Raw genomic sequence first — 25,885 nt, 5'->3', positions numbered from 1 at the left:
TTTCTTAACCCGTTGCGTAAAATAGCATTTGGGTTCCCCGCAATATATGCGTCAAAGTAAACACATCGTAACTTATGGATTTCCCAATGTGATATCCCCCATCTTCCGAACGAAAGCCTTTTTGTAGCGACCCCGACAAATCGTCAAGTGACGGCGTCGGCTACGTGGGTCCCATTACCTGATTATAAGTCTTTAAGATAACGTTTGACCAAAAAATGTCGCCTTCATTTCAAAATAAAGATTGTTTCAAAGTTTACAAGAATTGTTCAACCAAAGTTAAGTTACAAGGTTTTAAGTACAAATGAAATCTAGGCGACACGGTTTAAAGTAAAGTCAAAAGACGCTCCCTGAAAAGCATGTATACTCGACATCCAATGCAAGTATCAAATAATGAGCGGAAGCATGTATCACATATCGTGCAAGACCTGAGAAAAACATAGAAATCTGTCAACGAAAACGTTGGTGAAATCATAGGTTTAGCAAGTAAATTGTATTGAACCACAAGGTTCTTTAAGAATTGTTCAACCAGAATCGTTCACATTCCAAAATAGTATTTGTATCACGAGCACCCAATTATCAAGGCTTAACCGAATCTTCCCTCTGAATTTTGAATTTAGTGTTAGAACTTACACTATACATTGTTGAAATTATATTTCATTCACTAACGGTAGCGAACCGTCTGAATGAGGGTTTGTTAAACCCGTATGGCCACACAACATAATTACACGCTTACACTTACACCCTGCAAGTGGAACTAATGATAATTGGATTGAGGACTTTTGTTCAAACTCGTATGCATCTTTGTATTCGTATTTGTTCACAATGTAAAAGCATGAAAAGTAAATAAGTATGAAATGTATGTGTTTCTCAGCCCACGATGTAAAGAATAAAAGTGATTGAAAAAGTGGGACTATGATCTCACCTTGAGTGCAAGAGTTAATAAAGTACTTCGACAAGTAAACGCGTGCAAAGACAAAGCTAGTCTTGACCTAAACATATAGGTTATATCAATAACGGTAAATACAAAACGGTCAAAGATGTTCAATTAGTCCTATGGCTCGTTAAGACTCGATCATAATAGCATGTGAATCAAATTGTCATGTTTCATGCAAGGTACAAGTATAAAAACATGTTAGAACGATTACACAATTATTTGGTTAAGTTTGATTAAAAGTCAACTTGGTCGGGTCAAAGTCAACAGAAAAGTCAACGGGGTCGGGTTGGGTATCCGACAATTTTTCTAAGTTATATAATCATATATGAGCATGTTGGCCAAGTTTCATGTTAATCGGAGGTCCGTAGCATAGCAAACATTTTTATGTCAAATGACCAAAGTAAACAGCCCGTTTTAGTACAATGGGACGGCGTCCCAATTGGCTAGACGGCGTCCCGGATTTAAGATTGGGACGGCGTCCCGAGAAGCTAGACGGCGTCCCAGTTTTAAGTTTGGGACGGCGTCCCGAGGAGCTAGACGGCGTCCAGATCGTTTTCCAGGCCCTGTTTGCTGTATTTCCTAAGTGCACGAACCAAAACACAAACCAACACATTTCATGACCCGTAAACAATCAAGATATGTATCTTATATCATCGGAAAGCTCTTTCGACAAGGAACGCAACTAAGCACTTTTCATCAAGCAAAAACATCATATACTATAACCGAAATCCCGACAAGTGATCAATAGAGGTTTATTTTCAAGTTTCAAGTTTATCAATTGCAATTTAAGTTTCGGGAATCCAATTTATACATATGATATGCCGTTTTGAAGGTAATGAAACATGTAATACAACTAAACACTTATCAATAACATTAACAAGCATTCAACGCATCAAAAGTTCGTTTTAAGAGTTGTCAACCCTAACCAAAAGTTCACAAAATCAATAATCGCGTTTATGAAGTTTCTTTAATCAATCTATACATCAAAATGAAGCTAATGATACTAGTAACACTTTTAAAACATGCACATTAACAATCTAATAACATTTGATCATCCAAAATCAAGGATTTAGCAAGTAATTTTCATAATGAACTAGTTACACCAAAAACAACAAATCGAGCATACAAATTACATACACGACATCACAATGAGCCATAGACACTAATTAACATACTTTTAAGTCAAGAACACAAATTTAAAGAAAACTAGTGTTTTAGAAATGTTACCCAAACGAGATGAGGTTGGTACCAAAATGAAGAGGATGAAGAGAGGATCACGAATATGTAATTTGTTTTGTTGTAAGCCTCCTAGATCGAATTTAGATGATGAATGATTGAATTGGGTGTTTGTGTGTGTGTTCTTGCTAGAGAGAAAGAGAGAGAGAGGGAGATGGTTGAATGGTGGTGATTGGGGTGGACTAGGTGACCTAGTCAACTAGTTTGCCCCGTGTCAATTTTAGTCCCACGAGTTTGTAGTCGGGTGCGGAAAATACCTAAACGGAATATTTTAAAACGCGTATTAAAATCCGATAACGAGAATATTTAGAATGTTAGCTAACGGAGGTTATGAATCTAGATACGAGGAATATTATCTAAAAAGAAAAAAAAGACGGCGTTAAAAATAATTTAACAGAAAAATGCGGGATGTTACATTATCCACACCTCAAAAGAAATTTCGTCCCGAAATTTAGTTGGAAGTAGTAGTCGATATCTCTTACTCGAGACTTAGAGTAGTAACTCTACGAATGAGTGAAGGTACTTTCTTGGACATTCCACAAATCCGGATAGTCGGGGTGTTACGTTGTATTGAAGTTCGATTTCACGATCCATGATTTCAACCAGTTTTCCCATGAAGAGGAGTTTGTCATCAATAGTTGGTGCATCTAAAAGGATTGCACATTCCTGTTCCGCATGACACGTTTCTAAGTTTGTTACACGAAATGTAGGGTAAACGGAAACTTAATTGAGTCGGAAGTTCTAAACGGTAGGAAGCGGTTCCAATACGCCCCAAGGTTTCAAAAGGTTCGATATTGCGGATATAGTCTTTCTCGATTTCCCAAAATGGATTACACCTTTCCAAGGTGTGGTTTCTCAATATTATGCGGTTACACACTGGGATTTGTGAGGTTTTCATCTAAGTTTGGTATAACTCTTCTGGCGACTACGGGTCATCTCGAGCCCTTCTCGGACTTGAACGATCTCAATTGTTGTTTCCTGATGTAGTTTAGATTTCGGTGTTTGTTTGCCACATGCGTTGGTCCAACGAATAGGGGTATGACATTTGCGGTCATATAGGGTTTCGGAAGTGCGGCGTTAGTACAAGAACGGTAACTATCGTAGTATGAGGGATCAACTAAAAGCGACCATGCAAGTTTGAAACATGTCTTTCGAAGACGTAAATCGTTCGTTTGTTCGGTTCGTCTGTTTGTGGGAGATACACGGTACATGTGTCTAAGCGGGTTCCCAAGGTCTCTTGTAACGCTAGAAGTGAAACGAGTATTTCGATACAGGATAAATGACGAAGATACACCGTGTTGGAATAGAATCTCTTAAGATATGTTTGAACAAGTCAGTTAGGGTTCGAAAAATGTTCGTTAGGACTATCCACCCTCGTGGCGAATACTAATGTAATATGAGGAGTTTATCTATCCATGGAGAAATGTTACAAGGAGTTTCCTTAAACGGAAATGCTAGCGATGAGGATAAGAGTGAAATGAGGACTTTGAATAGGATGAGCTTACATCTCGAGGTTGCCATAACGTGCCTCTAGTTGTCAAAAGTTGAAGTCTGAAAGAGAAACGAGGTAGTACACGTAGTTGTATAGTTCGGGGTTGAATAATAGTTGACCGATTATCAGAAACACAAGGGCGTTAAGTCAAAGAAGAGTGAAGTATCGTTGGATTGTGTGTTATCTTAAATTCCAGTAATATCAGACGGTAATGGTGAAATATCAGAGGTATGTAGTGTGGTACGTGATGACGAGAAAATTGATCGGATCCACAATTTAGTATTCGACTTCTTCGTGCAAAATAACGAATTTAACTAGAAATGTTGGTGTGAAGAATCACGCTCAAGATTCGGGCACGTAGAGGTTTATAGTTTTTCCTTAGTGAGTTAACGAGTTTAAAAGTCGTGTAACACGAGAAAAGTCAGAAATGAATCTTCGGTAATAACAGACGAGATCTAAGATTTTACGAATACAAGTCTGAGTGGGGAGAGTTTCCTGATTACATGTGGCTTGATTTCGAGATTGATTGTAATGCCTTGACCATTAACATTATGGTCTAGAAAATTGGACTTCGTTCAACAGAAATTCTCACTCGGAGAATTTGGTATAAAGTTGCTCTTTTCTCAAAAGTTCGAGCGTAAGATGGTGATGTTGTTCGTTTTCCTTCTTTACTTAAATAAGTTAAGACGTCATCTATAAATACGATAACAGATTTGTCTAGATAAGTTGCATACGTGATTTAGGAGGTTCATGAATACGGACGGAGTCCTAAATAAATCAAACGGTACTAAGAGAGATTTACAACTAACGTTGCGAGTTCGGAAATGGCTTAGGAGACATCGTCTCACTTAACCCCCAATTGATGATAACCGGAACGGAGGTCGTTTTGGAATACACACGGGATTCATGCAAGAAATCATGAGGTCATGGATGCGAGGGAGAGGGTATCGGTTTTCCAACCGAAAATTACTCAGTTCACAATAATCTATACAAGATGATGGGGAAACAATTTTTTTTTTTTTTTTTTTTTTTTTTTTTAACGAATAGGTTTCGAGCTCCCTAGTTCTATAGGTGTCAAGTCAAAAGTCTTAACGTATATCCTCCAATAAAATTTATAGGCACACAATATTTTCCGTTGGTCACTTAAATCGTCTAAGTAGTATCTAGGGGAAAAAGTGGAATGTAAAGAGCACGAGTCAAAGACTTGTTTATAAAATGTCTAACGGTAACCGAATCGAATAAACATGAAACGTGAGAATTTCGAGAAGAAACATACCCGTGACTAGTCCATCGTCGTCTCGGGCATCCTAGGCGTTGATGTTGAAAGTTTAACGGCGTGCGTTGGGGTTGATTTTCTTATTTGGGCACGCACTCCTAAAATGACCCGGTTGGCCACATTCAAAACAAACACCCGTCTTGGGTGCATTGTGCTCCTTTTGGGCGACGGGAGCGGTATTCCTACAATCGTGGGCTACATGGCCACTTCTTTGACACTTCAAGCAAAATGGTTTGCCACATTCGCCTAAATGATGTTTGTAGCACTCGTTACAATACGGTAGGTGTCCGGTATAACCTTTCTTGCCGTTGGGGATGAAGGGCTTCTTGGCGAGGTTGTTGTAATTGCTTGATTGGGGGGCTTCCCATTTTCTTTTGCTGTCACCCGACTTATCCTCGGCTTTAGGTGCCGGCACTTCAATCTCGTCCACTGTTTCAATCAACTGACGGGCCATATTCAAAGCCTCTTGGTGGTTAGCGGGTTTGGATGACATTACTCCCTGTTTGATGCTCTTGGGGAGACCATCCATGTAAAGTTCAACCCTTAAAGATTCGGGGTTCACAAGAATTGGGCACATCAAAGCAAGTTCGGAGAATCGTTGATTATAGGCCTTAAGGTCGTTCCCGACCGCTTTCAGAGCTCTTAGTTCTTGTTCGAGCCTTCGGGTTTCTTCGCGAGGAAAATATTCGGTGATCATCTTTCCTCTTAAGTCGGCCCAAGAGAGAGCGTGGGCTTCGTGGATACCCACCGATTGTACATACGAATTCCACCATGTGAGAGCGATACCGGCGAAGGTGTGAGTGGAATATCTAACCTTGTCTTGGTCTCGACAACTGCTTATGCTAAAGACGGCTTCCGTTTGCTCAAACCATCGGGTGAGCACAACCGGTCCCCCGGTTCCATCGAAAGTGTGAGGTTTGCACCCCATGAAATTCTTATAGGAGCATCCTTCGTTGGAATTTCTGGCTCCATTGTTGTTGTTGTGATGATTGTTGTTATTGTTGTTGTTGGAGGAGTGACCAGCCATGGCCGCATCCACGGCAGTGGCTATCATACGTTGGAGGGCTTGTTCGGGAGTTTCGGGAGGAGCGCGTCGACGAGCCATTGTTCCTTCATGACACAAGAATATCGTTGGTTAGTATTCTAAATAATACTAACCGCGATATGGAATAAAGATAAAGAGAAAATTATCCTTGACTCGCCTTAAATTCTTTATGTCATAATGTCGGAACGTCCATGTGAATCACCGTAATATAATCCCGGAAATTATATTACCCTGATTCTCATGTGCATTTAACATTACTTCATAAAGTCAAAGTGGCGCGTCAACAAAATTTATTAACGTAAGATCAAGATCGAATACGAGTTAGATATGATAGAAGAGTTCGAGTATAAATGCACAAATAGTCAAGTAATTCCTACTTCAGTCTATATGCCGGTTGTAGTCTAGATTCACCTATGTACCCTATGACTCGGGGTGGACACAGATGAACTCTAAATCCCTACAACCAAGGCTCTGATACCACTTGTAGCGACCCCGACAAATCGTCAAGTGACGGCGTCGGCTACGTGGGTCCCATTACCTGATTATAAGTCTTTAAGATAACGTTTGACCAAAAAATGTCGCCTTCATTTCAAAATAAAGATTGTTTCAAAGTTTACAAGAATTGTTCAACCAAAGTTAAGTTACAAGGTTATAAGTACAAATGAAATCTAGGCGACACGGTTTAAAGTAAAGTCAAAAGACGCTCCCTGAAAAGCATGTATACTCGACATCCAATGCAAGTATCAAATAATGAGCGGAAGCATGTATCACATATCGTGCAAGACCTGAGAAAAACATAGAAATCTGTCAACGAAAACGTTGGTGAAATCATAGGTTTAGCAAGTAAATTGTATTGAACCACAAGGTTCTTTAAGAATTGTTCAACCAGAATCGTTCACATTCCAAAATAGTATTTGTATCACGAGCACCCAATTATCAAGGCTTAACCGAATCTTCCCTCTGAATTTTGAATTTAGTGTTAGAACTTACACTATACATTGTTGAAATTATATTTCATTCACTAACGGTAGCGAACCGTCTGAATGAGGGTTTGTTAAACCCGTATGGCCACACAACATAATTACACGCTTACACTTACACCCTGCAAGTGGAACTAATGATAATTGGATTGAGGACTTTTGTTCAAACTCGTATGCATCTTTGTATTCGTATTTGTTCACAATGTAAAAGCATGAAAAGTAAATAAGTATGAAATGTATGTGTTTCTCAGCCCACGATGTAAAGAATAAAAGTGATTGAAAAAGTGGGACTATGATCTCACCTTGAGTGCAAGAGTTAATAAAGTACTTCGACAAGTAAACGCGTGCAAAGACAAAGCTAGTCTTGACCTAAACATATAGGTTATATCAATAACGGTAAACACAAAACGGTTAAAGATGTTCAATTAGTCCTATGGCTCGTTAAGACTCGATCATAATAGCATGTGAATCAAATTGTCATGTTTCATGCAAGGTACAAGTATAAAAACATGTTAGAACGATTACACAATTATTTGGTTAAGTTTGATTAAAAGTCAACTTGGTCGGGTCAAAGTCAACAGAAAAGTCAACGGGGTCGGGTTGGGTATCCGACAATTTTTCTAAGTTATATAATCATATATGAGCATGTTGGCCAAGTTTCATGTTAATCGGAGGTCCGTAGCATAGCAAACATTTTTATGTCAAATGACCAAAGTAAACAGCCCGTTTTAGTACAATGGGACGGCGTCCCAATTGGCTAGACGGCGTCCCGGATTTAAGATTGGGACGGCGTCCCGAGAAGCTAGACGGCGTCCCAGTTTTAAGTTTGGGACGGCGTCCCGAGGAGCTAGACGGCGTCCAGATCGTTTTCCAGGCCCTGTTTGCTGTATTTCCTAAGTGCACGAACCAAAACACAAACCAACACATTTCATGACCCGTAAACAATCAAGATATGTATCTTATATCATCGGAAAGCTCTTTCGACAAGGAACGCAACTAAGCACTTTTCATCAAGCAAAAACATCATATACTATAACCGAAATCCCGACAAGTGATCAATAGAGGTTTATTTTCAAGTTTCAAGTTTATCAATTGCAATTTAAGTTTCGGGAATCCAATTTATACATATGATATGCCGTTTTGAAGGTAATGAAACATGTAATACAACTAAACACTTATCAATAACATTAACAAGCATTCAACGCATCAAAAGTTCGTTTTAAGAGTTGTCAACCCTAACCAAAAGTTCACAAAATCAATAATCGCGTTTATGAAGTTTCTTTAATCAATCTATACATCAAAATGAAGCTAATGATACTAGTAACACTTTTAAAACATGCACATTAACAATCTAATAACATTTGATCATCCAAAATCAAGGATTTAGCAAGTAATTTTCATAATGAACTAGTTACACCAAAAACAACAAATCGAGCATACAAATTACATACACGACATCACAATGAGCCATAGACACTAATTAACATACTTTTAAGTCAAGAACACAAATTTAAAGAAAACTAGTGTTTTAGAAATGTTACCCAAACGAGATGAGGTTGGTACCAAAATGAAGAGGATGAAGAGAGGATCACGAATATGTAATTTGTTTTGTTGTAAGCCTCCTAGATCGAATTTAGATGATGAATGATTGAATTGGGTGTTTGTGTGTGTGTTCTTGCTAGAGAGAAAGAGAGAGAGAGGGAGATGGTTGAATGGTGGTGATTGGGGTGGACTAGGTGACCTAGTCAACTAGTTTGCCCCGTGTCAATTTTAGTCCCTCAAGTTTGTAGTCGGGTGCGGAAAATACCTAAACGGAATATTTTAAAACGCGTATTAAAATCCGATAACGAGAATATTTAGAATGTTAGCTAACGGAGGTTACGAATCTAGATACGAGGAATATTATCTAAAAAGAAAAAAAAGACGGCGTTAAAAATAATTTAACGGAAAAATGCGGGATGTTACACTTTTATAAACCAAGGCATTCTTGGAACGTTCTTCGAATGTCTTACAAACTGATCTCGCCTTAAATAGTTGTGCCGAGGAATTCTGACTGACTCTAGACAAGATTTCATCAATCATGTCTCCGGGTAGGTCTCTTAAAATATTGGGTTGTCTATCCATTTTGTGTTTTTATACTGTAAAATAGACAAGAGTTAGATTCATAAAAAAAATACTTATTAATACAAGCAATTTTTACATATATCATAAAGCATAAGCACACTATATTACATATATTACACCACACGAATATAACTATCTTATTCCGACTCGCTCGTTTCTTCTTGTTCGGTTTTGGTTCGTTTTGCCAAGTTTCTAGGGATATATGATGTTCCCCTAATACGAGCCGTCGTTATCCACATTGGTTTAGAAAAACCTGGTGGTTTAGAGGTTCCCGGGTCATTGTTACAACTTAAGGACTTCGGGGGTTGACGATACATATAAAGTTCATCGGGGTTGGAATTAGATTTCTCTATTTTTATGCCCTTTCCCTTATTATTTTCTTTTGCCTTTTTAAATTCAGTTGGGGTAATTTCTATAACATCATCGGAATTCTCGTCGGAATCCGATTCATCGGAGAATTGGTAATCCTCCCAATATTTTGCTTCCTTGGCGGAAACACCATTGACCATAATTAACCTTGGTCGGTTGGTTGAGGATTCTCTTTTACATAACCGTTTTATTATTTCCCCCACCGGTTCTATTTCTTCTTCCGGTTCCGATTCTTCTTCCGGTTCCGATTCTTCTTCCGGTTCCGACTCTTCTTCCTGTTCCTCTTCGGGAACTTGTGAATCAGTCCACGAATCATTCCAATTTACATTTGACTCTTCATTATTATTAGGTGAGTCAATGGGACTTGTTCTAGAGGTAGACATCTATCACATAATATCAAACACGATAAGAGATTAATATATCATATAATATTCATATGTTAAAAATATATAGTTTCCAACAAAAATGTTAAGCAATCATTTTTAAAGAAAACACGGTCGAAGTCCAGACTCACTAATGCATCCTAACAAACTCGATAAGACACACTAATGCAAATTTTCTGGTTCTCTAAGACCAACACTCTGATACCAACTGAAATGTCCCGTTCTTATTGATTAAAAACGTTCCATATTAATTGATTTCGTTGCGAGGTTTTGACCTCTATATGAGACGTTTTTCAAAGACTGCATTCATTTTTAAAACAAACCATAACCTTTATTTCATAAATAAAGGTTTAAAAAGCTTTACGTAGATTATCAAATAATGATAATCTAAAATATCTTGTTTACACACGACCATTACATAATGGTTTACAATACAAATATGTTACATCGAAATCAGTTTCTTGAATGCAGTTTTTACACAATATCATACAAACATGGACCCCAAATCTTGTCCTTATTTTAGTATGCAACATCGGAAGCTCTTAATATTCACCTGAGAATAAACATGCTTTAAACGTCAACAAAAATGTTGGTGAGTTATAGGTTTAACCTATATATATCAAATCGTAACAATAGACCACAAGATTTCATATTTCAATACACGTCCCATACATAGAGATAAAAATCATTCATATGGTGAACACCTGGTAACCGACATTAACAAGATGCATATATAAGAATATCCCCATCATTCCGGGACACCCTTCGGATATGATATAAATTTCGAAGTACTAAAGCATCCGGTACTTTGGATGGGGTTTGTTAGGCCCAATAGATCTATCTTTAGGATTCGCGTCAATTAGGGTGTCTGTTCCCTAATTCTTAGATTACCAGACTTAATAAAAAGGGGCATATTCGATTTCGATAATTCAACCATAGAATGTAGTTTCACGTACTTGTGTCTATTTTGTAAATCATTTATAAAACCTGCATGTATTCTCATCCCAAAAATATTAGATTTTAAAAGTGGGACTATAACTCACTTTCACAGATTTTTACTTCGTCGGGAAGTAAGACTTGGCCACTGGTTGATTCACGAACCTATAATAATATATACATATATATCAAAGTATGTTCAAAATATATTTACAACACTTTTAATATATTTTGATGTTTTAAGTTTATTAAGTCAGCTGTCCTCGTTAGTAACCTACAACTAGTTGTCCACAGTTAGATGTACAGAAATAAATCGATAAATATTATCTTGAATCAATCCACAACCCAGTGTATACGTATCTCAGTATTGATCACAACTCAAACTATATATATTTTGGAATCAACCTCAACCCTGAATAGCTAACTCCAACATTCACATATAGAGTGTCTATGGTTGTTCCGAAATATATATAGATGTGTCGACATGATAGGTCGAAACATTGTATATGTGTCTATGGTATCTCAAGATTACATAATATACAATACAAGTTGATTAAGTTATGGTTGGAATAGATTTGTTACCAATTTTCACGTAGCTAAAATGAGAAAAATTATCCAATCTTGTTTTACCCATAACTTCTTCATTTTAAATCCGTTTTGAGTGAATCAAATTGCTATGGTTTCATATTGAACTCTATTTTATGAATCTAAACAGAAAAAGTATAGGTTTATAGTCGGAAAAATAAGTTACAAGTCGTTTTTGTAAAGGTAGTCATTTCAGTCGAAAGAACGACGTCTAGATGACCATTTTAGAAAACATACTTCCACTTTGAGTTTAACCATAATTTTTGGATATAGTTTCATGTTCATAATAAAAATCATTTTCTCAGAATAACAACTTTTAAATCAAAGTTTATCATAGTTTTTAATTAACTAACCCAAAACAGCCCGCGGTGTTACTACAACGGCGTAAATCCGGTTTTACGGTGTTTTTCGTGTTTCCAGGTTTTAAATCATTAAGTTAGTATATCATATAGATATAGAACATGTGTTTACTTGATTTTAAAAGTCAAGTTAGAAGGATTAACTTTTGTTTGCGAACAAGTTTAGAATTAACTAAACTATGTTCTAGTGATTACAAGTTTAAACCTTCGAATAAGATAGCTTTATATGTAGGAATCGAATGATGTTATGAACATCATTACTACCTTAAGTTCCTTGGATAAACCTACTGGAAAAGAGAAAAATGGATCTAGCTTCAACGGATCCTTGGATGGCTCGAAGTTCTTGAAGCAGAATCATGACACGAAAACAAGTTCAAGTAAGATTATCACTTGAAATAAGATTGTTATAGTTATAGAAATTGAATCAAAGTTTGAATATGATTATTACCTTGTATTAGAATGATAACCTACTATAAGAAACAAAGATTTCTTGAGGTTGGATGATCACCTTACAAGATTGGAAGTGAGCTAGCAAACTTGAAAGTATTCTTGATTTTATGTAACTAGAACTTGTAGAATTTATGAAGAACACTTAGAACTTGAAGATAGAACTTGAGAGAGATCAATTAGATGAAGAAAATTGAAGAATGAAAGTGTTTTTAGGTGTTTTTGGTCGTTGGTGTATGGATTAGATATAAAGGATATGTAATTTTGTTTTCATGTAAATAAGTCATGAATGATTACTCATATTTTTGTAATTTTATGAGATATTTCATGCTAGTTGCCAAATTATGGTTCCTACATGTGTTAGGTGACTCACATGGGCTGCTAAGAGCTGATCATTGGAGTGTATATACCAATAGTACATACATCTAAAAGCTGTGTATTGTACGAGTACGAATACAAGTGCATACGAGTAGAATTGTTGATGAAACTGAACGAGGATGTAATTGTAAGCATTTTTGTTAAGTAGAAGTATTTTGATAAGTGTATTGAAGTCTTCCAAAAGTGTATAAATACATATTAAAACACTACATGTATATACATTTTAACTGAGTCGTTAAGTCATCGTTAGTCGTTACATGTAAGTGTTGTTTTGAAACCTTTAGGTTAACGATCTTGTTAAATGTTGTTAACCCAATGTTTATAATATCAAATGAGATTTTAAATTATTATATTATCATGATATTATCATGTATGAATATCTCTTAATATGATATATATACATTAAATGTCTTTACAACGATAATCGTTACATATATGTCTCGTTTAAAAATCATTAAGTTAGTAGTCTTGTTTTTACATATGTAGTTCATTGTTAATATACTTAATGATATGTTTACTTATCATAGTATCATGTTAACTATATATATATCCATATATATGTCATCATATAGTTTTTACAAGTTTTAACGTTCGTGAATCACCGGTCAACTTGGGTGGTCAATTGTCGATATGAAACATATTTCAATTAATCAAGTCTTAACAAGTTTGATTGCTTAACATGTTGGAAACATTTAATCATGTAAATATCAATCTCAATTAATATATATAAACATGGAAAAGTTCGGGTCACTACAGGCGCAACAAGGAGTTTTAAAAGAGGAAAATTTAAAGGATGAAATACCCAAAGGATCGGAGAAGCATCTTGATATTCGAGAAGACGGAACCCGGTATAGGGCTGAAAGAATTTGGGTACCAAAATTTGGAGATATGAGAGAAATGGTACTTAGAGAAGCTCATAAAGCCATATACTCAATGCACCCTGGAACGAGGAAGATGTACAAAGATCTCAAGAAACATTTTTGGTGGGCGGGTATGAAAGCCGATGTTGCTAAATACGTAGGAGAATGTTTGACGTGTTCCAAGGTCAAAGCGGAGCATCAGAAACCATCAGGTGTACTTCAATAACCCGAAATCCCGGAATGGAAATGGGAAAACATTACCATGGATTTCATCACTAAATTGCCAAGGACTGCCAGTGGTTTTGATACTATTTGGGTAATAGTTGATCGTCTCACCAAATCAGCACACTTCCTGCCAATAAGAGAAGATGACAAGATGGAGAAGTTAACACGATTGTATTTGAAGGAAGTCGTCTCCAGACATGGAATACCAATCTCTATTATCTCTTGTAACATCCCAGGTAAACGTTCCCCGTACCATGATATTGTCCGCTTTACCAGTAGGCGCACGGATTTTTCTTGGCAACCACACACGACGAGCACTTTCCCAGGAGGTCACCCATCCTGGTAGTGCTCTCGCCTTAGCACGCTTAACTGCAGAGTTCTCATGAGATCTGCTGCGCTTGTGGTCCCAAAACGCGTCATGCTAGGAAAGGTCTCCACACCCTTATAAGGCATGCTTCGTTCCCCTCTCCAACCGATGTGGGACGGATGTAACACGGATGTTACAATCCTCCCCCCTAATGGGACACAGCGTCCTCGCTGTGCACGTTTGGTCCGGGGCCTGGCTCTGATACCATCTGTAACATCCCAGGTAAACGTTCCCCGTAGCATGATATTGTCCGCTTTGCCAGTAGGCGCACGGATTTTTCTTGGCAACCACACACGACGAGCACTTTCCCAGGAGGTCACCCATCCTGGTAGTGCTCTCGCCTTAGCACGCTTAACTGCAGAGTTCTCATGAGATCTACTGCGCTTGTGGTCCCAAAACGCGTCATGCTAGGAAAGGTCTCCATACCCTTATAAGGCATGCTTCGTTCCCCTCTCCAACCGATGTGGGACGGATGTAACACGGATGTTACATCTCTGATAAGGATGGCAGATTTATTTCAAGATTCTGGCAGACATTACAGCAAGCATTAAGAACTCGTCTAGACATGAGTACTGCCTATCATCCACAAACTGATGGGCAGAGCGAAAGGACTATACAAACGCTTGAAGACATGCTACGAGCATGTGTTATTGATTTCGGAAACAGTTGGGATCGACATCTACCGTTAGCAGAATTTTCCTACAACAACAACTACCATTCAAGCATTGAGATGGCACCGTTTGAAGCACTTTATGGTAGAAAGTGCAGGTCTCCGATTTGTTGAAGTGAAGTGGGGGATAGACAGATTACGGGTCCGGAGATAATACAAGAAACTACCGAGAAGATCATCCAAATTCAACAACGATTGAAAACCGCCCAAAGTCGACAAAAGAGCTACGCTAACATTAAAAGAAAAGATATAGAATTTGAAATTGGAGAGATGGTCATGCTTAAAGTTGCACCTTGGAATGGCGTTGTTCGATTTGGTAAACGAGGGAAATTAAACCCAAGGTATATTGGACCATTCAAGGTTATTGATCGCGTCGAACCAGTAGCTTACCGACTTGAGTTACCTCAACAACTCGCGGCTGTACATAATACTTTCCACGTCTCAAATTTGAAGAAATGTTTTGCTAAAGAAGATCTCACTATTCCATTAGACGAAATCCAAATCAATGAAAAACTTCAATTTATCGAAGAACCCGTCGAAATAATGGATCGTGAGGTTAAAAGACTTAGGCAAAACAAAATACCAATTATTAAGGTTCGATGGAATGCTCATAGAGGACCCGAGTTCACCTGAGAACGAGAAGATCAGATGATAAAGAAATACCCGCACTTATTTCCAGAAGATACGACAACACCTCCAACTGCTTAAAATTTCGGGACGAAATTTATTTAACGGGTAGGTACTGTAGTGACCCGAACTTTTCCATGTTTATATATATTAAATGAAATTGTTATTTACATGATTAAGTGTTTCCAACATGTTAAGCAATGAAACTTGTTAAGACTTGATTAATTCAAATAGGTTTCATATAGACAATTGACCACTCAAGTTGACCGGTAATTCACGAACGTTAAAACTTGTAAAAACTATATGATGACATATATATGATTATATATATAGTTAACATGATATTATGATAAGTAAGTATCTCATTAGGCATTTTAACAATGTGTTATATACATAAAATTGAGTTTATTGAATTAAGAAACTCGAAACGATATATATAACGATTATCGTTATAACAATGTCTTACTAAATACATATGAATCATATTAAGATATTGATACACTATGTTTAATCATGATAAATTATAAGTAAACATTTCATTAAGTGTATTAACAATGAACTACATATGTAAAAACAAGACTACTAACTTAATGATTTCAAAACGAGACATATATGTAACGATTATCGTTGTAACAACATTTAACTGTATATATATCATACTAAGATATATTAATATATCATAATATCATGATAATGTAATAATTTAACATCTCTTTATATATAATAAACAATGGGTTAACAACCTTTAACAAGATCGTTAACCTAAAGGTTTCAAAACAACATTTACATGTAATGACTAACGATGACTTAACGACTCAGTTAAAATGTATATACATGTAGTGTTTTAATATGTATTCATACACTTTTAAAATACTTCAAGACACTTATCAAAATACTTCTACTTAACAAAAATGCTTATAATTACATCCTCGTTCAGTTTCATCAACAATTCTACTTGTATGCACACGTATTCGTACTCGTACAATACACAGCTTTTAGATGTATGTACTATTGGTATATACACTCCAATGATCAGCTCTTAGCAGCCCATATGAGTCACCTAACACATGTGGGAACCATCATTTGACAACTAGCATGAAATATCTCATAAAATTACAAAAATATTAGTAATTATTCATGACTTATTTACATGTAAACAAAATTACATATCCTTTATATCTAATCCATATACCAATGACCAAAAACACCTACAAACACTTTCATTCTTCAATTTTCTTCATCTAATTAATCTCTCTCAAGTTCTATCTTCAAGTTCTAAGTGTTCTTCATAAATTCTATAAGTTCTAGTTTCATAAAATCAAGAATACTTCCAAGTTTGCTAGCTTACTTCCAAACTTGTAAAGTGATCATCCAACCTCAAGAAATCATTATTATTTACAGTAAGATATCTTTCTAATACAAGGTAATACTCATATTCCAACTTTTATTCAATTTCTATAACTATAACAATCTTATTTCGAGTGGAAATCTTACTTGAACTTGTTTTCGTGTCATGATTCTGCTTCAAGAACTTTCAAGCCATCCAAGGATCATTTGAAGCTAGATCTATTTTTCTCATTTCCAGTAGGTTTATCCACAAAACCTGATATAGTAATGATGTTCATAACATCATTCGATTCATATATATAAGACTACCTTATTCGAAGGTTTAAACTTGAAATCACTAGAACATAGTTTAGTTAATTCTAAACTTGTTCGCAAATAAAAGTTAATCCTTCTAAGTTTACTTTTAAAATCAACTAAACACATGTTATATATCTATATGATATGCTAACTTAATGATTTAAAACCTGGAAACACGAAAAACATCGTAAAATCGGACATACGCCGTCGTAGTAACACCGCGGGCTGTTTTGGGTTTGATAATTAAAAACTATGATAAACTTTGATTTAAAAGTTGTTCTTCTGGGAAAATGATTTTTCTATGAACATGAAACTATATCCAAAAATCATGGTTAAACTCAAAGTGGAAGTATGTTTTTCAAAATGGTCATCAAGACATCGTACTTTCGACTGAAATGACTACCTCTTACAAAAATGACTTGTAACTTATATTTTCGACTATAAACCTATACTTTTTCTGTTTAGATTCATAAAATAGAGTTCAATATGAAGCCATAGCAATTTGATTCACTCAAAACGGATTTAAAATGAAGAAGTTATGGGTAAAACAAGATTGAATATTTTTTTATTGTTGTAGCTACGGGAAATATTGTAACAATTCTATACAAATCATATCCTAGCTAACTTATATTGTATTATACATGTATTCTAATATATTATGTAATCTTGGGATACCATAGACACGTATGCAAATGTTTTGACATATCATATCGACCCATCTATATATATTATTTGGAACAACCATAGACACTCTATATGCAGTAATGTTGGAGTTAGCTATACAGGGTTGATATTGATTCTAAAAATATATATACTTTGAGTTGTGATCTAGCCTGAGACGTGTATACACTGAGTCGTGGATTGGGTCAAGATAATATATATCAATTTATTTCTGTACATCTAACTATGGACAACTAGTTGTAGGTTACTAACGAGGACAGCTGACTGAAAATATTTAAAACATTAAAACGTATTAAAAATGTTGTAAATATATTTTGAACATACTTTGATATATATGTACATATTTGTTATAGGTTCGTGAATCGACCAGTGGCCAAGTCTTACTTCCCGACGAAGTAAAAAATCTGTGAAAGTGAGTTATAGTCCCACTTTTAAAATCTAATATTTTTGAGATGAGAATACATGCAGCTTTATAAATGTTTTACAAAATAGACACAAGTACATGAAATTACTTTCTATGGTTGAATGATCGAAGCCAAATATGCCCCTTTTGCTTGGTAGCCTAAGAATTAGGGAACATCACTAATTTTGAGAATTAGTGCACGCCTAATTGACACGAATCCTAAAGATAGATCTATTGGGCCTAACGAACCCCATCCAAAGTACCGGATGCTTTAGTACTTCGAGTTTTATATCATGTCCGATGGATGTCCCGGAATGATGGGGATATTCTTATATGCATCTTGTTAATGTCGGTTACCAGGTGTTCACCATATGAATGATTTTTATCTCTATGTCTGGGATGTATATTGAAATATGAAATCTTGTGGTCTATTATTATGATTTGATAAATATATAGGTTAAACCTATAACTCACCAACATTTTTATTGACGTTTAAAGCATGTTTATTCTCAGGTGATTATTAAGATCTTCCGCTGTTCCATGCTAATATATGGACAAGATTTGGAGTCAGCATGCTTGTATAATATTGTTTAAAACTGCATTCGAAATTTACTTTGTTGTAACATATTAATATTGTAAACCAATATGTATTGGTAGTGTGTAAGTGTGATATTTTTTAGATTATCATTTCTGATAATCTAGGTGGTGTCCTTTTAACCTTGTCGATAAAATAAAGGTTATGGTTTGTTTTTAAAAAACGAATGCAGTCTTTGAAAAACGTCTCATATAGAGGTCAAAACCTCGCAACGAAATCAATTAATATGGAACGTTTATAATCAATATGAACGGGACATTTCATAAAAGAAGGTAACTTTTGTTAAATCGGGGATTTCACCAAAGTTGAAGAAATTGGAGCTAGTTCATACGGACATTTTTGGGCCAACGAATGTAGAATCACATTGAGGTTCTCATTATTATGTCACCTTCATTGACTACGCCACTCGAAAGGTATGGGTTTACTTTCTTAAAACTAAATCCAAAGTTTTTGGTACTTTTGTGAAGTGGAAAGCTATGGTTGAGAATGAGACCAAATTAAAGGTCAAGTGCTTAAGGTCAGACAATGGAGGAGAATATGGTAGTCTTGAGTTTAAAGACCATTGTGCAAAGTTCGGTATTAGAATATTGAAAATGGTACCAGAGGCACCGCAACACAACGGGGTCGCTGAACGTATGAATCGTACGTTGAATGAAAGGGCTAGGAGTATGAGACTACATGCCAGTTTGCCTAAGATGTTTTGGGCGGATACGGTTAATACGGCGGCTTATTTGATTAATAGGGGACCCTCAACACCATTGGATTTCCGAATTCTCGATAAAGAATGGTTAGGTAAAAAGGTTAGTTATGATCATCTTAGAATCTTTGGGTGTAATGTTTATGTGAAGACCAAAGATATTGATAAAGATAAACTTGAAGCTAAGTCAAAGAAGGGTACGTTCATTGGTTACGGTTCGGATGTGATATGATGAGTTGCTATTTTCTATTACTTGCCTATTATATGAGCTTTTTGGAAATGTTAATCAATAAGCAGCTGAATCCTCTATTAATTTTTTGCCTTTAAGAGTTTGAGTCGAGCTAAAAAAAGGACCCATTGTACATCGAACATTCGGTGCATACGGTAATTGATTGTTCTTGCGGAATTCACAACTAAGTTTTCACTCAATTACAATTTTCTCATTAAAACACGTATTGTTACGGAGTATTATATTAATTGGCACACATTTGATTTTATATAATATTCATGTGACAACCATTACCACAGTTTATATATATATATAAAATTGGCACACATTTGATTTTATATAATATTCACATTTTGTTTTAATAACATTTAACAAACTCATAATTTCACGGGTCTTTTAACTAGCATATATATATATATATATATATATATATATATATATATATATATATATATATATATATATATATATATATATATATATATATATATATATATATATATACTCACACATCAACCACATTATACATAGATAGATATTTAGTTACCTTACATAAAATATATTATTTTTATTTAAATTTCTGGAAAGTGTAAGCGTATCTCCACGTTTTTAGTAATTATTTAGTGTGTAATTTTTATAAATTTATGGATTTTGACACAGATTCAATTTTTTAATATATTGTAATTGTATGCAATATACCAAGTCCAACAATCTAAATAACTGTTACCAGTGTTGCAAAAGTCAGCCGAGTCGGCCGACGCGTCGTTTTTTAGGCATGATCGACGTGTCGTTGCTAAAAAGTCGGTCAAAGGTAAAAAGTCGGTCAAAGTCGGAAAAAGTCGGTCTAATTCGGAAAAAGTCGTTCAAAGTCGGTCAAAGTCGGTCAAATTTTTTTATTTTTTTTTGTAATATTGTTAATAATTGTTCATTGTTCATGTTTATTGTAAATATAGTTTATATTTAAATATTTGATCTATATAATATTATATATAAATATATATATATATATATATATATATATATATATATATATATATATATATATATATATATATATATATATATATATATAATAAAACTATTTTAAAAAGTACACGTTAGTCAATGCCCCGTTGTGTCGCTGTTGCGTCACCGTTGCGTCCGACGCGTCGTTTTTTAGGCATGACCGATGCGTCCCCGACTCGCGTCTTTTACAACCTTGACTGTTACAATATAAATATGATTTTGTTACAATAAAAAAATATAGACGTTAAGTAACTAATACAGTCCAAAATCACTTTTAAAATTTGTCAACACTACTGACTCTTAAAGTAAAAGAAACTTTTACATTTTTGCTGCGGGATAGTTTTTGGGGATGAGGAACCCTAGCGTAATACTGATTTTTTTGCGACTGGAAAGAAATCGACCCTCTCTTATTATATATACGGTATATATATAATTCAAATCTATACATACATACATCTATATCTATACTTATATAATTATTGAATTAATTTAATTTAATTAGAAAATTACACATAAGCAAATACCTTTTTGTTTTAAATGATAATTGATAACCAAATCGAAAATTTAAAGGGATTGGAGAGATAAATGGGTATTAGAATTAGATTAGACATATGGTTCCTCACCAACCATTCCACTTTTAAAACGCCTACCAAAAAGTCAAAACTCCCTATTTATACTCTTTATTGTTTATCAAAAAAGTCAAAACTCCCTATTTATGCTCTTTATTGTTTATCAAACTAAAGATTGAATTCTGTATCGCGAATATTTAGTGTTGGTTACAGATGGGTTAGGAAGTAATTCTGATAAGTTGCTTATATCAGAGTATGAAGTCAGCTTACTCGCCCTCCCAAATAGCATGAAAAGAGAAAACCTTCTACCTTAAATTAAAAATCGAATATATTTCTTAATGTGTAATGTTGTTTGAAAAAAAATATGTGATAAAATGAAAGTTTTAACGAAGTATCAATAACGGAATTCATTACTTTATTTACTCCAAAATCATTATTTGTAATTTTGATAGAAAGGTAAGACTTTAACTAAGGAGTTTTAAAAATTGAATTGACAAATTCGTGCTTCCTCTGTCGTGTCATGTTTGACTTTTCAATATTTCACTTTTAAATTTTTGTCTTCAAATATTTTTATTTGTGTTATGTAATATTTTATGAAACTTATATGAATGGACTCGGTTTTAAAATGTGCTTTCATTTTAATTGATATTTTTATTTGTGTTATGTAATATTTTATGAAACTTATATGAATGGACTCGGTTTTAAAATGTGCTTTCATTTTAATTGATATAAGTATAATCAAATATTATATAACAAAAACAAAAATATTGGAAATCAAAATTATGAAAGTAAGACCTTGAAAAATCAAACAGAACACTTATTATTGAGGAGAAAATATTAAAAAGAACCAATTGTGAAATTGAAAGTTGTGTGTGGTCTAGATGTAACGATGTGAAAAATTCTCTCCGATGGTGATTCGTTCCCCCATTCCCTCCCATACCCACTTCGCCGTTCACCCCAATCGCCGCCGGGCGTTTTCATAATCGTAATCACCTAAATCAATCCGCCTACACTAATCACCACGATCAACACATAACACACAATAATCAAACCTTCGTTGATGCAGACGGCTGGACCTTGGTTCAGCGTAGAAGAAAAATCAATCATGTCTCCGATCAATATCATAAACATGCTCGTGCCCTGATACACCGATATGGTAAACCTAATTACCGTTAACAATGGATTCCGTCTAAACCCAAAACACATGAAAACCCTAACCCTAATAACCAAGAGAAACCTAAAGACAAAAACCCTTCGACTACAGACACTAAATCTAAATCTTTCGCTACTTATCCTAACAACATTCCGATTAACTCTAAACTCCCACAACACCAACAGAATAACCACTCTTATGGGAATCTACCTAAAATCATATCCATCATGGTTTTTGGATTATCGAATTCCTGGACAAAAGACGATCTCAGAGGCTTCCTTAGTCTATTCGGTAAGATCCACGATATCTTCATCCCTATGTTTAAACGACTTAAGATTGGTATTTGAAAATGTCATAGACCTTGAATTCCTACTTAAACGCCTAATTTCAATCTACATGTGTGATGGTTGGTTTCGTGCGTTTAAAGAACGTGATCATAATAACCGTAATCATAATAGTCGTGTTCAAGAGTCCCTATATGGTCAGAATGTGCACGCTAAGTTCCCTACGAAACATACCATTCACAATGACGGCCTGAGGGACGAGAGGTCTTTTAACAATGTGGTTGGAAACACCCCTTCCCCAAGAGACGTTAAGAAAGATTTTGAAAGTATTGATTGGTTCAATAGATGGGACTGTGATGGTAAGTTCAGGGAGATTTCGGTTGGTGAAAACGATATTGACATGGACTTACTAAACAAAGCTATCATTAGCACCGTCCTAAAACTCGAATATCTTGCACACATTTTATTCTTATGCGAGATGGAAAGTTTAACAAATGTGGAAGTCAAATATCTTGGGGGTATGGAAATTATGATAATCTTTGATTAGGAAGAGCAAGCTTCTCAAATTATTAATGCTAAAAACCATTGCGTCCACAAATGGATGACCGACATACGTAAAAGGGATGAGTGGCATATGTATCAAGTGTGACGACCCGAAAATTTCTGATCAAATTTAAACTTAATCTTTATATGATATAATGTTTTCGACAGGATAAGCAAAGTCTGTAATATTGAGTCTAAAAAGTTTTGGAATTATATTCATGTAATCAATTATCCTTTGACCGTGCTCGACGATTCACGAACATTTATGTGTATAGATATGCATATATAATATTATATTAATTGAAAACGTTAACAAAGTATTAGATGTACAATACTTTACATGAATATAATTCTCTCGATGTAAGTTTATTATATTTATCAACGAGATTAAAAGATAATATCAAATGATTAAATTACCAGATACATTGTGATATGATTACGGGTCTCTGTTGAGAGGTCCACTGTGATTTAAGAGATCATTTCATTTGTAACGGTATTTAGAATAATTGGTAAAGTGATTTACAAGTAAGAACAAATGTGTCAATTAACGAAGGTTAGACAAAAGTTAGTGGAGAATTGGATTTCATAATATTCAATTTATTTAGTTTCAAACGTGCGAAAACATTTTTCGATTCAATAGAATTTGGTTATTAAAATGTTTTGTTTAAATAACATAATTTGAATATTGATGTGTGAAATCTAGTATATAATTGATCTCTGGAAAATGCCGGTTTAAAGATTACTACACACTAACGGGCAGTGTACCCGATCGTGCAATAGTATAAAGTCGGTAATTCTGAAATCGTTCCAAGGACAGTTTAACGTGAGAATTAAGATTGCAACTAATGAAAATAAACTAAGTTAATCTATGAAAATTGAAAGTACGAGATAATTTGTTTTGTGGCTATTTAACGATTAGCCAAATCAAGGATAGATTAAAAGTAAAAGACAATATTTTTGTGTTTTAAAATTTATAGAAAATAAATGCAGACTCAACGAAAAGTAAAGATATTTGAATTCAATAGATAAAAGAATGTTCGCCTAGATCTCCTATTCGTAGTGTCGGATGATTTGTTATTAAGCACTAGTTCAATTTATCAATACATGCAATTACAGAGTCGGTTTACCCAGAGTTCTCTTTTAGCAAACACGTCAAACTAGGATTTATTGGCTTAGAGTTCCCTTTCACCAAAGACCTCTTTCGTTTGTGACTTAGTAATTAACTAATTATAAGATTAAGATTCAATTGGTTACGCGTTCGCTCCACACAATTCACTCCTATTTTGTTCAATCTATGTTACCCGGTTTACTCCCTTGGTCCAGTAAGCACCCAATTGGTTAAGACAAAGCAATTGGAAACTAATGCACTAAATTGGAACAGGGTTCCCTTTTGTTCAAACAAGTACATTAATCAACCTAGTAACAATAATCAACACCCACAAGAATGGTTCTTAATCAAAACTCATAATTATCATGCATTAATCAAATTAAACATTAAAGTATCATCCAAACACATACGAATATTCAATCTAGACAAACATTAAAGTGCTTAGCCAACAATCATGGCTAAAACCAAAATCACAAATAAACAATTAAGAGTATTCATTATGATGATAAGAATTAAACCTAATGAAAATTGTGTTCTTGAATGATAAACGGATCGAGACGCGTTTTTGGAATGATTGAGTTGTTAGAATGATCTTGGGATTCCCCAAAAATCACCCTTTTTCGTCAAAAAGCTGCTGGAATTCGTCTGGATGCAATAATGATTATTTAGGTAAAAATTCGGGCTTTAAATAGTAAAATTCTGAAGCCAACAGGAAGTGGAGCGGCGCTCCATATGTTGAGCGGCGCTCCATTAGGCTAAAACTTGATCTGTTAAATTCCAAAACCCCTCGAACTGATTTTCCTGCCTACTGGAGCGGCGCTCCATGTTTTTGTGCGGCGCTCCAGGCCCTTTTTGCTGAATCCAAAGCTAAAAACTCATTAAATTCAATCAAACTCGAATCGAACCAATCTTTCACTCGTTTCTATAGAAAATCACTAAAACCATCAAATAACTTCAAATTTCATCTTCTTGGTCGTAGAACTCGAACTTTCATAACACTTATCGAAATAACACCAAACCGTATCCAAAAGGACCAAAATGTGCTCGATATCGCTAAGGAAAACGTGTAATAAATATGCGATATCAAACAACCCCACACTAGAGTTTTGCTTGTCCTCAAGCAATTGAACTCGATAATAATCTTCTACCATATGATAACTTCTTCAACATGTATGTAGAACCAAACGAACAACCAACAAACCATCATCTAGCATGGGAACAATTTGGAGTAAATACCAACCATACCTCCCACTTGCATTCCCCCGAAATTAACTTCCCAATCCTCAAGCAATTAAATATGAACAAAGTAGCTAAATATAGTCTTGAATAGCGTACCAAAGAAAATGAGGCAAAGAATCTCGAACCATAATGTAAATCTTCAAAGGAACCGGGAATCAAGTGGGAGCCAAACACCAAAGATATGGCAATCGAACGCATGTGCCAAAAAGAACGCACGGGCTACCCCAAAATTGGTCAAGCCAATGCCTCCCACAGTACCTAACATCGTGAGATGTCGGTAAGAAAATAATGTGCTTAGGAGGATACACATTACGTCCAGATATCATCGATAAATCATGAGGTAATCATCTAATCCGTTAAGTCAATCATAAAGATTGAGGTTCATCAGTCTTAAAAGTTGATATCTTACCTTTCCGGAGGTTATCCAACTGGGGATCCGATC

The sequence above is a fragment of the Rutidosis leptorrhynchoides genome, chromosome 9 (assembly GCF_046630445.1).
Source record: "Rutidosis leptorrhynchoides isolate AG116_Rl617_1_P2 chromosome 9, CSIRO_AGI_Rlap_v1, whole genome shotgun sequence".
In the NCBI taxonomy this organism is placed as follows: Eukaryota; Viridiplantae; Streptophyta; class Magnoliopsida; order Asterales; family Asteraceae; genus Rutidosis; species Rutidosis leptorrhynchoides.
Note: the sequence above shows the minus strand (reverse complement) of the source record.